Source organism: Trichosurus vulpecula, chromosome 1 (genome assembly GCF_011100635.1).
Source record: "Trichosurus vulpecula isolate mTriVul1 chromosome 1, mTriVul1.pri, whole genome shotgun sequence".
NCBI lineage: Eukaryota > Metazoa > Chordata > Mammalia > Diprotodontia > Phalangeridae > Trichosurus > Trichosurus vulpecula.
In genome coordinates this window covers 364479981-364485980 of record NC_050573.1, presented here as the reverse complement: position 1 = coordinate 364485980, position 6000 = coordinate 364479981, and the positions used below count along the sequence as shown (strand labels likewise).

At 43.3% G+C, this 6000-nt stretch overlaps 1 protein-coding gene across 14 annotated transcripts in view; it reads left to right on the top strand.

The window, feature by feature from the left end:
• The first annotated feature begins 233 nt into the window (after positions 1–233).
• LOC118847208 (CUGBP Elav-like family member 4) overlaps positions 234–6000 on the top strand; it is a 152396-nt gene continuing 146629 nt past the window's right edge. For 8 of the 14 annotated variants that reach the window (XR_005010213.1, XR_005010214.1, XM_036755765.1 and 5 more), the window contains exon 1: positions 236–277. The gene's annotated coding sequence lies outside the window, so the exon portion shown is untranslated. Of the gene's footprint in view, positions 278–6000 lie in introns of all 14 variants that reach the window. The other 6 variants (XM_036755776.1, XM_036755788.1, XM_036755782.1 and 3 more) reach the window with 1 other exon arrangement.

Below are 6000 nucleotides of genomic sequence, written 5' to 3'. Positions count from 1 at the left end.
ACGTATTATACATATGCATATATAACTTGTTTATACGTAGATGTTTGCACATTGTCTCCTTCATTAGATTGTGAGCCCTCCAAGGAAAGAACTGTCTTTTACCTTTTTTTGTATCCTCAGCTCTTAGCATAGGTTCCAAGCACATGATAGGTAAATAAATGCTTATTGATTGGCTGACTGACCTGATGCTCAATGCTAACCATTTCTCTCCTGTGTTTTTCTTTGCAGATGAACAGGCCCATCCAGGTGAAGCCTGCGGACAGCGAGAGCCGAGGAGGTAGTAGCCATCTGCGTTGGCCCCTGTACACAAAGGTTTATTTATTTAGGTCCCCTCATGGGCAAGGCCTTGACCCATCAGCACCACCCTCACTGGTCCAGGTCCTGGCCCTTGAGCACCACTTCTGCTCAGTCTCACCACACCAGGAATATCAGGTTGAAAGGCCTGAGCACTAGGTCTCTGGAGTGGGTTGGAAATTTGTGGAATTCTACCCACACTCAAGCCTTTCTGACTCATAGGCTAAGCTTGTCCCTAGCCATTATATCTCCCTTGCATGGGACTAGGGGAGAGGAAGGTCATGTGACCCTACCCTGGGAAAGTTCTGAGTTACTTTGGCTTGGGAGGCTTGGGTGGGTTAGTGGTGGGAGGGAGATGGTGAAGGTTTCAGAATGGTGGGCTGCTTTGGAGAAAGAGGGGAAAGAGGTTGGGGGGACCACAAAGGGGAAGAGTTTGGAGTGGGGAATGGCAGATTGGGGTTGTGGAGGACCAAGATTTGAGACAGGAAGTGGGAGAGCATTGGGACTTACCATCAATGAATGGCCACGCTACCCTAGAATCTGTGATTTCTGTGGGACAGTTTGTGACTTGGTCACCCCCATATCTCTACCCTTTTTCTCCAGTCCTAGGTCTCAGTTCCCTGCCTACTTACCTCCTCATCCCTCCCAGGGATGTCTAAAAGTAGTCTAGGAAACTGCTCCCAACATTTCTGATGAAAACCCTTGTGAATATGACTCTAGGATCCCTGTCCTGGGCAAGAAAAAGCCTTTGGAAAGAGCTCTGGATTAAGAATCAAGAGCCCTGAGTTCAAGTCCTTGCTGTACCACTAACCCTCAATATGATCTAAGATGAATCACGTCACTTCTCTGGGCCTCAGTTTCCTCATCTGTAAAATGAGGGATTTGGACTAGAGGACCTCTAAGTTTCCTTCCAGCTCTGAGGTTCTATGATTTGGGGAGGATCTCCTATGATGTGATGGAGGTGGCTAGTATTGAGCCAGGCTCCATTAGAAAAGGGATTGGAGCAAAAGATAATTACCTTTCTCCCCTCAGACATACCCTGAGCAACTTTACTTAAAACTTGGAAGTAGGTTTGGTAAAGGGCTTTCACTGGAGATAGAAAAGGACTGAATAGGAAAGAAAAAGGTCCTAGGAAGACAGAGCTAAAACCGAAATGGTTGAGGATTACATTCTGTATTAACAAAGGCAGAGGTACACAGAGTCAGGGCCCATTGCATGAGGAAGGGGAAAGGATGCTGCCTTGTTCTCCAAGCTACCATAGTAGCTCTGAGCCCCCACTATTCCTATTCAGTATTTAGGAGGGTGAACTTTAGACTCAGTCTTGAGCTGTTCTCTTTTTCAAGCAAAGCAAATTCGTAGAACTTGTTCCCCCAGAAGGAGATGTAGACTGGGAACAGAAATAGGTTTAGGAAGAATTTGAATAAAACCCTAGAAGGAGATATACTGGTCACTGAGGGAAGTTGAGGGGTCAATGCATATATTTGAGTGGAAGAACCATGATCCTGGCCTACCTCAAACCATTCCTCAAATTCATCAAAGCCAGGATTCAGGGCAAGGGAACCTAGATGCTGAGTCCAGGGGCTAGTATGTTGCGTATATCCTAATCTCCTGTCTAAAGAGCCCTAAGGTCTAAAGGTTAAGTGACCCATCCAGAGTCACACTGCTAGTAAGTACCTGAGGCTAGATTTGAACTTGAGTCTTCCTGACTCAAGGTCCAGCACTCTATCTACAGAGCCAACAAACGATAAGACTGTCTTCTAAATTATAAAATCTAAGTGCAACAGGAATTCAGAGGAAGAAGAGTCCAGTATCATTTCTGTCATCAGAAATAATATATGTGTTGTATATGATCCATAAACATATGGGTCATCAAATCAGATAAAATATTTAAAGAACTCTACAATTCATAATACGCTATATAAATAGTTGCTGTTGTTGATGTCATTATCTGAAGGGACTTCCAGAAAGATTAGGGCTTTGAAGTAAAACTTGAGAATGTATAAGGTTTGGATAGGCAGCATAGACATGGAAGGACACTCCAGACCAGGAAATACATAATCAAAGACAAAAAAGGCAGAAAAGCATGTTATATACTGGGAGAGTGAACAAGTTGGCCTAGCTGGGAGGGAGGAAGCATCTGGAGGAATAATGAGAAATAAGGTGGGGGGGACAGTTGGGTAGTAACTGGTTGAGGGCCAGAATGTAGATCCTAGAATGCCAGACCATGTTGGTGTTTGACTTAATAAAAAAGATCCCATCTATGACCTACACATTTGAAGAAAATCATCCATAATTTCTTTTATTAAACCGGGCTTCACCCTCCTCCAAACTTAAACGCATTTTCCCTCCCTCTCCTTGGACACAAAAGTTTCTAACTTGCTAACCTCATCTCCTTTATCCCATGTATCTAATGCCTTTGACACTTGCCCCAAACCAGATTAATCAGCTTTTTTGTTCTTTGCTGAGAGAAAGTAGTACACCAAAAAAAGGAAGAGGGAAGATAAAACCAAACCTAAATGTCTATCTATCTATTAATTGCTTATTCAATATTAGTCATATTGTTCTAAGTCAGCAGTAATGATGGGCTATTACAAAAAAGGCGAGTTGGTTTTAAAACAATCTGATATACAGTTAAAATTTTTAAGTGAAAGGAGAGGAGATTACAATTAAAGGAGAATAAACAAAATGGGACTATTGAGGCAGAGGGGAGAACCTATGTGCTATTTGGAAAGAGGGTGAAAAAGGAAATGAGGAGGAAGAAGAGGATTGGGAGGGAGAAATTAAAAGAGGGAAGAGAGAAGGAGAATGGAAAAGGAAGAGGAAAGAAGAGAACAGGGTAAAAGAAGAGAAGTAGGGCAAAGAATGAATGGAAGAAGAGAAGGCAAAATTGAAGGAGGAAGGGAGGAAGAAGAAACAGGTGAAGGCACAGAGGGAGTAAGGGAAAAGAGATGGAATGAAGAAGGAGAAAGAACAGAAGGCAGACACATGACAGAGCTGCGGACTTGGATTCAGAAAACCTGCATTCAGCTCCCTTTCCCCCTTCTAACTTGTTCTGTGACCTTGGGCAAGTCATATCATCTTTCCGAGTTTGTTTCCCCATCTGTCAAAACGAAGGGACTGGAATGAACAACCTTTGAGGTTCCTTCCAGCTCTAATTCTTTGACCCTTCTCACTCTGACATAGTGAGGAGCAATGCTACACATTCTTTGGCCAAGGGAATGAGAGAAAGGGAATCTTCCCTTCCCCTATAGTCAAAGGTCAATGAGGAACTCAGATGTCATATTTGAAACCTTCCCATTCCCTCCATCCTATCTATGAATGTTCAGCATAAAAATAATTTAGCTGCCCTGAAACCAGCCATTTGGGAATCATGGAGCCATGACCTGTACCCTAGCAATTTCATGACTTAAGAGCTACTACTGCCCCAAGATTGGATCAAAAGTCCCCTAACTCACTAGTCTTCCCTCCTTCTTTGTTGCATGTCTTTTCTTTCCTCCCACCTAATTTTCCTCAAGTCTGCCAAAGGGAGCCAAGCCAGTCCTTGGCATCTAGCCTTGACTCCAACCTCTGAAGGCATAGGACCTGACCAGAGCAGAATGGTCATGGCAGTAAGGTTTGTCTCCAACTTGATCTGCTTCTCTTACTCACCTCCCATAAGGTAGGCTGGGTGTTCAAAAACCCTTCTTACACTGAGTGATTAAGGATGAAATGTACTCATGTCCTCAGCAGGCCAGAAGAGGAAAGAAATTCGATGATAGTTTGTTGTTAGGTTGCTACTTTCAGGTACTTTCCATGTGCTTAGTCTCTGGAAGTCACTGCTAGCCAAGTGTTTGTAAGGAAATGTTCTATCTATTGCCAAGGGTATAAGGTCAGTCTATGACTAAGGTCCCCTCTGTGGCTGATACTCGAGATATCATCTGTGGAGAGAGATAGGAAAAGTCTATGTCTGGGATTATAAGTCCTTAGTATCTTAGATTTACAGATGAAAGAAGCCCAGAAACCATCTAGTCCAACTCCATCATTTAATAAGAGTGGCAACTGAGGCTCAGGAAAGTGAAGTAAGTGACTTACCCAAGAGCATGTAGCAATCAAAGGTGGGATTTGAACTCAAGACTTCTGACTCCAGAGTCTGTCCAACGGAGCATGCTGCCAGGGATTTGAATTTTTCTCCATATGAAGTTAACCAGCCTGGATAGGCATCTTATCTAAGACCTTGGCCTCCTCCTCTGCCCTTTATTCTGACCTCTGTATTAATGGGGCCTATGAGATGTGAAATGAAATTACTTTTTTCCCATTTACTATCCTCATTGGTTTGGGAGGAAGGTGGGGACTTTTTACTGATGTAAATATAAGATGCTACAGAAAGGCTGTGTGGGCAAGGAACATTTCTAAATGGGTATGTTTAATGAAGTGCTAGAAAAGTCAGTCCACAACCCCACTTAGTGGGCCCCTGCCTTATAGATCTTTTCCCAGGAGACAGAGGGCAATTATGGCCTAAACCCTGGGACTGTTGGCTCCAGGAACAGATTCAGCCAGCTCTGGAGAGATTCCTAGTGCAAAATAAATGGTTGGGCTTCATGGGGAATCAGCTGATTTTTTTAATTAAAAAATGCATGTTCTTTCAAGGATAGCAAAATAATAATAGAGAGGCCGCCCGCTACCAAGGCTCCCACCACCCATACTCCGTAGCCCACCTCCTCAGTCCAAGGTCAAGGTGCCTATATCACTTCCTGCCAGTGGCAGAAAACACCTCCCACCCCCACCCTCACCCTTATCCTTGTTCAACATAAATCCTTTCCAGATTTATGATGGTGGCTTGAAACCTTGATCACATCAGTTAGGACTAAAAATTGTTTTTATTCTTTCTCCTCCATCCTCACAATGCAACCTCTGCTGAGAAACACCCAGAGTCAACCCCTCCCCAAACCACCCCTCTCACCCTGCCCCTACACACACACACACACACACACACACACATACACACACACACACACACATACCAGAACAGCAGTTCTTTCTCCTCCAGTACCCTCAAGGCTCAGCAAAACACAACCCAAAAAATACATGCAATCCAACAGTACCCCAAAACTCAACACCCACAACTTTATGCACATATACCCCATTATACAAAAGCCTGACACAAACCCAACACATAGGGGAGACCTTAGAAAAAAGTATGAAGTTGGAGGAACTTATACTCTTCCCCTTCTCTGTGCCCTGTTCTTGACTTTGCATAGTTCCTCCTTCTTACCTCCAAAGAGCTCAGCTGAGCCTGAAATAGGACCATTTTTGAAACGAAAGAATAAAATTCTAATGGCAGAATTTCAGGTACCAATCACAGCTAAGTTGGGGAAATATTTGGAGACAGAAACCTTTCCAGTGCCAAGATGGATGTAAACCCAACAGAGCAGTGTGGTAAGAAGAACAATTGATTTAGACTGGAAGGACTTAGGTTTGAATCCCAGTTTTGTTACTTAACTTCTATGGGACCTTGAGTATGTCACTTCACCTCCTTCAGACTCAGTTTTTTCATCTGTAAAAAGAAGGCATTGGAAGAAACAATCTTTAAAATCCCAAATTATGTGAGCCTATGACCATTCCTCCCCTAAATTAAGAGCCCTATACCAATTTATCATCGTGGAAGCCATTCTAGATAGCTTATCTAGTCCCACAAACTCCAATTCAGCTTAAGCTCAATTTATTGAT